This window comes from Rhagoletis pomonella, unplaced genomic scaffold, assembly GCF_013731165.1.
Source record: "Rhagoletis pomonella isolate Grant_MI unplaced genomic scaffold, Rhpom_1.0 Rhpom_scaffold_00008, whole genome shotgun sequence".
Taxonomy (NCBI): domain Eukaryota; kingdom Metazoa; phylum Arthropoda; class Insecta; order Diptera; family Tephritidae; genus Rhagoletis; species Rhagoletis pomonella.
Genome location: NW_023458562.1, coordinates 37,108,743 through 37,120,536, shown reverse-complemented (window position 1 = coordinate 37,120,536; position 11,794 = coordinate 37,108,743). Strand labels below are relative to the sequence as shown.

The following is an 11,794-nucleotide window of genomic DNA, read 5'->3' as shown; positions in this document are numbered from 1 at the left end:
CAAAATAAAATAAAATAAAATAAAATAAAATAAAATAAAATAAAATAAAATAAAATAAAATAAAATAAAATAAAATAAAATAAAATAAAATAAAATAAAATAAAATAAAATAAAATAAAATAAAATAAAATAAAATAAAATAAAATAAAATAAAATAAAATAAAATAAAATAAAATAAAATAAAATAAAATAAAGTAAAATAAAATAAAATAAAATAAAATACAATAAAATAAAAAAAAAGAAAATAAAATAAAATTAAATTAAAATAAAAAAATAAAATAAAATAAAATTAAAATAAAAAAATAAAATAAAATTAGGAAAAGTAAAATAGAAAAAAATGTTTAGTTTGTGTGGATTCACAAGGCCTGGTGCATAATCAAAGTTTTCATCACAGCAGTGGTGTACCGGGAGACTAAAACACTCCCCTCCGTTGGTTTGAAAATGCCGTCCCGTCTGAGACTACTTTTCGCATTACTTCAAGGTTGCGTAACATTGTCTAGTTTCCTTAGGTAAACCTGAGTCTTGCTGGCTTAGTGCCGCTTGCAATATAGTTGTTTATCCAGTTCACTTCGAGATACAGAATTTTCTATCAGGCTCTTTTAGCTATAATTGGGCCTACTAACTCTTCGAGGTCGCGTCGCTTTTGCTTAAAGGCAGATTAAGCTCACCATTTGCTGGTGAAGTGTCGGTTGAACTCCGATAACGGAATTCACTGGGCGAAAGTATGCAGAGGTAGTTATTGTCTCATTGTGGACGTGACTTGTCTGTGCAACGTCTGGTTCAGTGGTTGTGCCCGGTATAGATCGCATCCGTGAGATCGTGAGGTTTCCTTTTGACGCATCTAGAAAGTGCATTTGCTTACAGTAGGTGTCTGTTCGAATGTTTCCTCCGTTAGCAGTCGAGCAGAGATTGCTTGCTGAGGATAAAATTCCCCAACGGAAAGTATTGGACTTCGCTTTGTACATTAGTGGTATTCGGGTGACCACAGAAAGCATTCTATTACTGTCCGGATTGTGGTCTTTTTACCGGTCAGTAACTTCGTTCACAGCGTAGTATTAGCACCTCCTTCAGGTATTGAAGTGGGTCACCATTGATTGTGTATGGTAGAGCGTAGGGCGTCGTGTGGTGAAGAAGTGAGAAAGATCGTAGAGATAGTCGTTAACTTTGAAAGACAGATCAGGCCAAGTTTAGGCCTATTCGTAGCGAACAACTAGGCTTATACTAAGTAAATAAAATCTAAGCACCCAAAGAGTAACTAACCGTTAGAACTCATAAGGCATTGTACTAATGATTTGTTTTTTGCTGTGTTTTCTGTTTTTCGTTCGACTTTTTATGATTTTATTCCACTCTACATGTCATTGCATACCTTCTTGCAGTGTGACGTAAAATGATGCCTGCCATGCGAAATAAACATGTCGACGAACTGACAGCTGCGATACGAGTTATGACGTTGAAGGCAGTAGTAGCAGCAGCAGCAGCAGCAGCACCCACTGAGTCGACTATCAATGTCACAGCAAAGTTGAAAAGCCAGACTCTTGCAACAACAACGGCACATGCCACACAACAGCAAAGTGTAATGGCAATAAAGCACATAAGCCAAGGAACAACATGGAAAAAAATGTCACAAGCAAATGCGCAAAGGTCTGCGGCTAAAAAAATACCGTAAATATTTGAATTCGTACATATGAGAAACGAACAGCAGTAAGGCAGGTAAGCAAACAAAAAAAAACACAAAAATAGAACATATAAAATTCTCAGACATACCCGGAAACGTGCTTTGCATTTTTTAAAAAAATACAATGTTGTTGACATTTATTGTCACCGAAATGCTCAAAATCGAATTTTCGTATTCACAACAAAACGTTTGGCAACGATAATAAATCGTCAATAAAGTGCAGAGTGATGCCATCTAGAGGGGAAAGGAGAGCGCCAATCGGAGTGAATTTGTGAATAAATATAAGCAGATTGTAGCGTAGTAGGCCAGTGACAGTGTATGTGCAAGTTGAAGCAGAAGCTGATTTCGATTCAATTCACTTATATTTATTCGCTAGAAAACGACAGGTAGCTCGAACCATGGTGAAATAATAAACAGGTGTAGTATGCACGCCCCTTATTTTGTCCGTGTAGGAATCCTGAAACGAAAGTTTCAGCATCTTAATACCTAATCTTTAATTTCGCCATGCCGATCGCTTGCATCAATTTGGTGATTTATTTACGACTAAGTTACCTTGTCATATTACAAAAAAAAAATTGGTTTTGAAAAGATTTTTTCTAAAAATCACCTCAGCTGATAGAAGAGTTTAAGCTTAAAGATCTGCAGAAAAATGTTTATCAAAAAAATGTATCAATGGAATCAAAATAATGAGATTTTTAGAGGTATCTTCAAATCGGTCTAACTCTCGTAAATCTTAATATTTGTCCAAAATATTTTTGAGAAGGCTTAAAATTAACATGATTAAAATTAACTCGATTTTTTTTTCTGATGATTCACCTTAATGAATATCACCGTACCATAAAAAAAGCTCGCCGTACACGTTTGAATTTAAGGTTTTTTGGCAAGGCAATTTCGAAAAGATAAATTTTCCGAAAGTAGGGGTCGCCTTTTTAAATTTTTCATTAAATCTACGGCATTTACAGACGGATCTTAAAGCATGATGTATCGATGTTTTTGCCTCAAGGAGACAATTTTTTTTTCTGCCACAGTTCAAGTTCCAGTACTTACCCATACTTCATATCCATCCCCTTTACTTCATATTATCCTTACGTACCACCCTAATGTCAGTTCACCAAAAATCATTAAACCTTTACTAATGGAGTACTTCGATTATTCCCGTAGAACTATTAAAAAATTAATTCTAAATGTAGGTGCCACCGAAATTGTATAAAGGCACACAAAATTTTCGATATTGCTTTGCAAAAATATATTTGAAAAACTGCCGTCTAAAAATACTTTAGATTCGAAGGTAAGCTGGTATGGACTAAACTGGTATGGTCTAATGACCATTAAATATGGCTTGATCAACCCGTTTTGCCTGCCTGATGAATTAACTGGCATCGCTTATTTATAGCAGCCCTTGGTATATCCACTGCAGTGTTACTAAGAGCTCTTACAGTACAGTTACTACCTGAAGACACAGAAAATGCTGGACACTTTTTTCGCTACTTTCTGGCCGCCAACTGTGCCATATTCTATTTTAGCGAAGTCCTAGTTATAGTTGCTACTATTCTGAGTGCGTCTATGTGTCAGCAATTTTACTGCAATTTCTAGGGCTCGATTGGAGTTTGTGAAGTGCAAATATGGTTTTTAATATTTTAAATTAAAAAGCGCACCACTTATCGCACCATTGTGTCCCAGTAATTCACACGGCATTTATAATTCACTATGCACGCAATCTAGATTGGCAACAAATAATAACAACCACAACAGCGTATTGCAACGTGCCACATGCGTTTGCGGGTAAAAGATTAATAATGATAATGGAATAGTGCGGAGAAGACAGCGGAAGAAGAAATAAATTTCCCTAATTAACAATTACATATCTATTTTTGAACGAAGATAAAAAAGTGATTTAATTTGATAGAAAACATAAAAATCTGAGTTTAACGATTATTCTTCATCGAAAAATAACGATTTTGCAATGATTTAAAAATAAAACTCTTGATACCTAACCCGTATTTTCGCTACGTGATATTCGCTGATTCGCTTAAAACTATTTTTCGTATTTTTCAAAGCTTAAGCTGCCTAAAAACATTTTCTAGCGATAGCTTTTGATTTTGACAAACGATAAGTTTTCGTTAATTGTAGCGAAGACCAACAAAAACAAGAAATGTAATTTATATAAATTTTAAAATAGAGAAACGATAGAGTTATCGATAGCCACACTGATATCGATAACTATAAGCGTGATGGTAACAGTATCGATAACGAGATTTATATAATTTTAATATTGACGTCCATAAAACAATAAAACAAACCATATAGCCAAAAATAATAAATTTAAATCGTTAGTTATCGATAATTAAGATAAAATTAATACATAACGAGTTAGGTCCTTAGAAAAAAGGTAACTAAACAATATTTTTTATAAACATACCGATAACAAATAAAATCATGAAATTTTCTATTAAAAAAGGTGGCGCTGCTGTTATCGATATCGATCAAATATAATCGTCAAGGATAACAGTATCGATAATGAAAAATCGCGGTAATATCCTCGTTTGAAATAACGAACATAAAACAATAACAGTAAAGTTTCGATAACAGTAGCAAATATAAATCGATAGTTATCGATATACGGTACGCCACCTATATGGGCTAGTTATGTATGACCACAGCAAAAATTACAAACAAATTTTAATTCGAAACGATGCAGTTATCGATACTGATATCTAAATCGATAATTTTACGCAAAAACGATAACAATGACGGCAACGATATACATACAGCGATAACATCAAATTTAACAATGAAACGAAATTATCGATATTTATTTCGAAAATTCTAAATAATAAGGATAACAGATACGGTAACCATATATGGTGATAACATCAAGCTACAATAAAACGATCGTTTGACGTAAAAATATCGATGAAATTTATGATGTCGATAACAATACTCATAATGACATTCAGTACGAATGTAAATGAAATGAAGACCTATATATATTTCCTGGGAAATATCACTGTAAAAAGAACGTGGGGCCTTATATAAATACTTCTATACATTTCTCCAACTCCAGTTGTGCCATTCAGGGATACCTACATACATATGTATGTATGTAATAACTTCCGCATTGACATACTAATAACTACTGATTAAAATTTAACTAAGCGGGTGTCTGAAATGGTTAAAGTGAGTGGATGCTTCATCCAAGAGGACATAAAATATAAAAAAAATAAAAAATTGGAGTAAAATATGTATTAGTATTTAGTAACCAGTATTAACAAAAGCTCGCGCAAACACATGGATACAATGCACAACACTGTTAAAATATCGCGCAGGTAGTAAATTAATTTCATGTGCACTTGTGCGCAATAGACAACCCAGGGACACACACCCTCACAAGGGAACTAAAATGCAATTCTGCAGCTATGCTTTGAACTATGCTGGAAATTTAATTTAATAAACTCGAGTGCACGTGCTCCAGGAGGCGATAATGAACTAACGGTCAAAGATATATCTATGTATGTATGTATGTATTTGAGTATGTGCTTGTGACAGCCTGCATGTAATAAACAATGAATATTACTACAAAGCTATTGGCATGCACGTCCGTCCACTGTTGCTCTAATTTGGAGGGACGCGCGACGCACGACTGCTCTATAAAATGTGACAATACATTTAATGCTTTTGTGTTGCACAACAACGCCCACTACACATGAACACATGAAATTTGAAACAATTTTTTTTTTTTGCTGTACTTCCAATGTAGTTGGTCGATAATGAGCGCATGCAGCAGGTAACCAGTTGACACTAACTGTGCATAGGAGCACAAAAATACATCGGTCTATGCAAGTGAAGTATACTTAAACGCCTACCAAGCAGACACTAAAATTTTCAACAACTTTCGACATAAATACACACACACACATTGCTATTTTTATGTGGTTGAAAAATTAGGTACCTAAATAGCACGCACATTACTCAACTATCGCATATCAGCAAAATCACTAATAAGCATGTTTCCATGGCCGTGTCCTAATGTGCCCTCAATAGAAATGGGCGCAGACTGGCTGCCCTACTGGCATGCCCAATATTAGTTAGTTAATCAAAAAAGGTGGCGCGACATTCTCGCCAGAGGCTAACTGAACATAGCGTTTTTCTATATATTTATTTATGTACATATCAACATACCCAGCAGGAACATCTGTAACTAACTTCCCGATGTTCTAGAAACTTGAAACATCAAATTTGGCTCAGGGAGAGAGATGACAATGCAATATGAAAGATTTAATCCGCCAGGTGGCGCAGGTGTAGGGATATTTGAAAACTACCATGTTTATGAAAAGGAATAACTCTGCAAACAAAAATTTAATGATAGGTGGCGCAGCAGTCTAAATATTTGGTCGCATTTATGGTCCGATTTGTTTTATATTTACAACCTATATTACTTAAATGGAAAGATATAACTCCAAAAAAAATTTGCCATTAGGTTGTGCTTGTTTTTCTTGAGATTTTCCTTCAGGGTACATCTCCATATATGTACATATGTAGTCATACATTCAAATACGTAAATTGAAATTCAAATGTATTGTGTCGATGTTAACGCAAGGAAACATGCGATTTAATAATTGGGACAAAGCATATCAAGACATACATACATGAATATAGAATACATACTGAATAAAAAGTTTCATACATACATCCATATGTGGTGAAACAGTTTACACAAATAGACCGAAGGAAAAGGCAAAAGGATGAAGAAACCACTTCACCTCCCATATTGTTTGCGAAATTATTTTGAGATAATGAAAAGAGGAGTGAGAATATATTTTACGTAAAAGCAAGGTGCAACCAAGAATCGCAAAAACAAAAACATTTTAAGAGAATGAGTTAAGCAAGTTTCTTAAAACGTAGTTAGTCAAGACTTAACTTAAATAAATTTACCGTAAGAAATCGTCAACAAGTACTCAGCACCTCAACTTGAGCAAGAAGCGAAAATATTTTTCTTTTTCATGCGACTTAAAATGTTTGCGTTCATTTATTTTTGAGAAATACAATAACGAGAGTCTGCCAAGCCTGAGCGCCTCTCACCGCTCTCAATTTCCGTACGACCACAACTTAAGAATCTAAAATGCAAAGGGTCTTAAGTTTCTTACGTCAAGTTTTAACTAGCCGCCAATGCACTTTCTCATACATGGCTTTTTCCTCGGGTTTCTTGGCACTTCGCAGAACTCTTGGGTTCTTTGAGTTTTTTTGTTTGTTTTGGAAGTTGTTGATATTTTTTTGTATATTTCAAAAATTTTCAAGGCCTTTTTAGTGAAGCTATGAATTATTTGGACATTTCTGGCTTGTTGTTTTGGAGTTTCTTTGGAATATTCAGAATTTTTACCATGCTTTCCTGGATTCCAGTGTGGCTTTTTCGAATATTTTGATATTAAGATTTTTTCGTATATGTTCTCACTTCTCGTATCCTTTCGGATACTTTTCGGAATTTGGCGGAACGTTTTGGATTTTTTCGCTATTTTTACCGCACTTTTGGGAAATTTTTTTGAGAATTTTCGAGGTTTTTTAAACTTTTTTTTATTAACGGTTTGGCGGTCATTCGGTGAGATCTGGTTAAGATTTTTTTGACATTCTAGAGCTCAATTTAAGTACAAATTCATACGAGAACCACAAACTATACGAAGTGTTAGAAAGATTAAATGTTAAGTTTTATACTAAAGATCCAGTGCATTATCCTTACTAAATCAACGTATCCCTTGTGGTGTTCTTACATATAAACGTATTAATGTTTTCATAGCCGACATTATCGTTCCAACCACTGCCATCTACACTAATAATAATGATATCCTTCACTACCCCTCTTTTCTTCTGTCCCCACTTCATTTACCACGACCTCAGCGCTCATTACGGTTGCTGCAAATCAACTGAGGACACAACCACGCAACCTCTTCCATGTTGTTGCAAGTATTCATGCAACATTAACAACTGAAATGCGCTGTTTTTCCGACTTTCTATGCTTTCCGTTCTTTTTGCTTTGTTTCATTCGCTGCTCATTCGAAACGTGCACCGCGCAGCGAATGCAATGATTGCAAGCAAGGAAAGTCGCATTGTTTGCCAAGTAATGTGCTCAACAAACCGCAGGCAAAAGACTATGTTTTCGCACACATGTAGCAAAAAAAAAATAATAATTCAAAAGCAAGATATGTATGTATGTATTTATCAGTGCGCGAATTAACTGGGGAGTGTTGCTGCGAAGGTCTGCCTATGAAATACGGCAATGTTCACTTGCAACAACTAATTCATTTATAATTAAACATTACGAGTGTACATAAGTATTTATGTGTGACTTTGCTTAATGAAAAGCTTGAAAAAAGTTTGGTTGTTGTTAAGGAAAAACTTGCTTCATACTTACGTGTGCATATTTCGCGTTCTTAACTTAATTAAACTGTAACTCTGTCATAGTTAATGTTGCAATGGAAATGAAGTATGGAAATTTCCTTAAATTCAGTTGACTTAAATTGAAAAAGAAAAATATATACTCTTCCTTTTTAAGAAAGCACACGCTGTCACCTTAAGTAGATCTAATGCAGTGGATAGTAAAGCGTTTTTCACACGAAGTATCCATAAAATCCTTTAGCCGTGATGCTTACTAAAAGTACTTCATGCCCATTTTTCTTCCTCACAAGATTCCATCTGGCAGAGAGTGCCTGCAACTCCTCTCCGCTGCCATCTATTTGCTACTGCACTATCTCCTATTTCACTAAATTCAAAAAAAACATAGCGGAAACCCATTTGGCATTCCGCATCAAAACACATTAAACTTCGGCGCGCTACCAATGCGCCAAATGGTTTAAGCCGCCGCATTTGGCATTCGACGGAGAGTTTAATGGTTCCGCTAGTATGCCAAATGCCACACGTTCTCTACAAGTTCATAGGAGCACACTTGTGCCACATGCTACCGTTAGGCAGTTCGATGAACCCCAAAAGATGAAGTGTTGAACGTAGCTACATACACATGCATAAATATGTACATGTATACTTTTGTTGGTATGTGTGAAAATTGCAACACGCGTGGGTGGAATTGTAGCACCTACTACAAAATATGCAGAGCAGAATGAAAAACAAGTGGTAAAGTGAAGTACCTAGTTAGGGGCTGGAGAGAAGGCCGGATATAGAAGAAGGAGGACACGTTGAGGGATTGGTTGAGGTTAGGATCGATAGGTAGGAATGGAACTGCACAGAAGTCCCTATAAGAACATGAAGCAGAACGCATTAATTTCCTTCCATCTTTTTACTGGTGGTGGTGAGTTTTTACTGTTGTTAGGTTGGAGCTCGCTGCCATACTTAAGAATTCCTTAATAGGCTTTCAATTCGGCCAGAGTATTCTCATATATATTCCAACCTAGGAAGAGGCATAGAGTAGAACTTTTTCAAGTCGTTGAGCTGAAATGAAGGTCATTTGTCCAAGAGCGTACCACAAGCGCTTGCCGATATAGTTCCTCGGTCGGATAACCTTAGAGTCATGCATCGGAAAGTTTGGCAGGAAGCCAGACACGAGCCTTCGTACGTAGGGGTAGATTCTTCTTGTCCAAGGCCTCAAGATTAGCTCCTACAGACTACCACAACCAGCAAATCTGCCTCCGTTTGGAGCCACATCGATTACTAGTCGGCGCAAAGAATACGCTTAAAATGCCGTGTGTGCATTTTGGAACTCTCGCAGCTTCGAGGTGATGCAGATACTTCTTTAAGCAGTTTCAAGAAAACTGCGCAGATAGCCAAGCCGACGCGTTTAATTATTTCTGGGGCCGCACCAGCCTTAAGCTCCTTTTGTAGGCACATTTCCCCCTCTTGTGCGGCTATGTGGCTGATCGTTTTCAGAAACCTCATCAGTAAGCTGCCCTCCGTAGCGTGCCTACATTCTAGTGGCTATGCGGCGATCTTAGTTTGTCTTCCTTGACGATATGGCGTGCCGTTTGAGCCCAGCGTGAGGCACCCGTCAAGCAGTCCTCGGAAGCTCTCTCGACCAGTCGAAAGACCTTTAGTGGTACTTGTAACTCCGCCAAATACCATTAGGTCAGAATCCAACTGCGACTTCACCTGCGGCCGCTTTCGGCAGATTTCTTCCGACTTCTTTCGTCGTTGTAGGCTCATTGCCGTAACCTAACATTAGGGTTTCCTTCGACCCAGCCTAATTTCCGCCGGGTTAGAATTCTTACTCAGGGCAGAGCCAGCTTTGGTACCTGTCTGACTTTTTCTTAAAATACTTGGTTGTTTCGATGATGTCAGCATAACACTTCCACACTTGGTTCTACATTGACTACGGTCCAACTACAAGCTCTAAAAAATCGTCGTTCGAGCCATTAGGCTTAACGCGAGCAAGAAATGGACGCAGCCACATATCGGTCACTGCAAAACATAGCACATCGCCCTCAACCGCACTACCAACACCAAGATTATGAGTTTCCTCAAGGGAAGCATGGTCACTACATACAGTCAGGGAAAGAAAAGCAATTCATGTTTGCACGGATGAATCAAAACTTGACAGAAGAGTATTGGGTCGGGGTTTATTCAGAGCAATTACGTATATCATTCAGCGTTTTTTAGACGGAACTGATAGCTATCTCAAAGGTGGCATCACTGGTACAGTATGATACGATTCTTAGTCATAATATCTACATTTTCACTGGCAGTCAGGCAATTGCGACATTGAGGGAATTCGCAAGGAAGGCGAGCTCACGCGTAGTAGAACGACATTGCCTGAGAGATATAAGGGATACTCTGGTCATACCTCCTCCAATTTATAAATTTCTACTGAATGAAAAATCCATGGGGATAGTCAATGAACGATGGCAAAAGAAACCGACCTGTCATATTGACAAGATACTCTGGCCAGCTTTATATACATACATATTAAAGGAGGCAGGGCATTCGCATAGCAACTGGAGTTCTCATTGGGCATTGAATGATTGGATTACACACAGCTAGACTAGACGCATATTGGAACGACTGCTGCTGCAGCTGCATGCATGAGGACGAAAAAGAAGCCTTCCAACATGTTCTCTGTCATTGTCCGACTCTTTTAAAATGGAGAGAAAAAGCTCTCCTTTCGTCAAAAGCTTTCTTTTCGATGATCTCGTTGACCTCAAAGCGATGGATTGTAGAAGCGTATGTATTTTTTTTGCTGAGCACCAAGTGATTGACATACGCAAAGCCCGCGCGGTATCAAAAAGAACACTGAGTCCACATAGAACTGCCATCCAATGTAACTAAATCTAATGCAAGGATACCAGAGATTAGAAAAGATTAGGTGGTGTCACTGTCCCCTGAATCTGGCAATATCTCTTAAGAGGTTCGAGCACGACAACTTCATCTCATAACTGAATAAGCGGTGCTAGGATTACATCCCAGGCTCGCTAAGTGCTGGGACTTATTTTTTCCCCTTAAATCATAAGCTGCCTAGCCTACAGTGTCTCTAAAATTTGTTCTCGATATTTTTCTGAGATCGTTATTTATTCGAGGTGTGTTCCTTTGACTTTGAATTTGGTTGGCCTCTAACACCCGATTTACACGATTCAAGTACTTGAAAGCAATTCTTGCTCATTCTCTTTTGTGTTTTCTATTTGCTTTTACACGTTTCAATTCTGTTGAATTCAAGTTTTTGGTTCTTTAAATGGGAAGCAACGAAAATGCCAAAAGCAAAGCAAGAAAGTTGAAACGACTTGACGGTACAGACGCATGCGTACTCGTCCCTTTTCTTCTCAACCCCTCTCTTCCACATGCGAGCAGAATTGAATTCAATACTTGAACTGTGTAAAAGCAGTCTAATTGCAACAGACTTGATTAGGCTGATCTTTTGTGCAGCCGCCAAAAATAACTTGGCTGATTAAGGCTTTCACAATCATTTCTGTGGTTTAGACTTTTCCACGCTTACAGTTATCAGTGAGAAGCACTTTCGCGAACGCTTCCCATAGTTGATGGGGCTGATCATGTGATCCTTCTCGGGGAGGAATTCATGAGATTTCCAAGCAACATATTTCCGCTGTGCTCAGTATGAAAGGATTCTAGACTTCCTTCGTGTTTACACAATGTTTATATATTTACTCATATTTCTTAAGTTATATATATATA

General features: G+C 37.1%; 1 protein-coding gene across 3 annotated transcripts in view; it reads left to right on the top strand.

Moving 5' to 3' along the window:
• The window catches only part of LOC118744786 (putative polypeptide N-acetylgalactosaminyltransferase 9), a 438,912-nt gene that overhangs the window by 81,877 nt on the left and 345,241 nt on the right, over window positions 1–11,794 (top strand). For all 3 annotated transcript variants that reach the window (XM_036478111.1, XM_036478107.1, XM_036478109.1), the window contains exon 2: window positions 1,377–1,710. The gene's annotated coding sequence lies outside the window, so the exon portion shown is untranslated. The remainder of the gene's footprint in view (window positions 1–1,376; window positions 1,711–11,794) is intronic.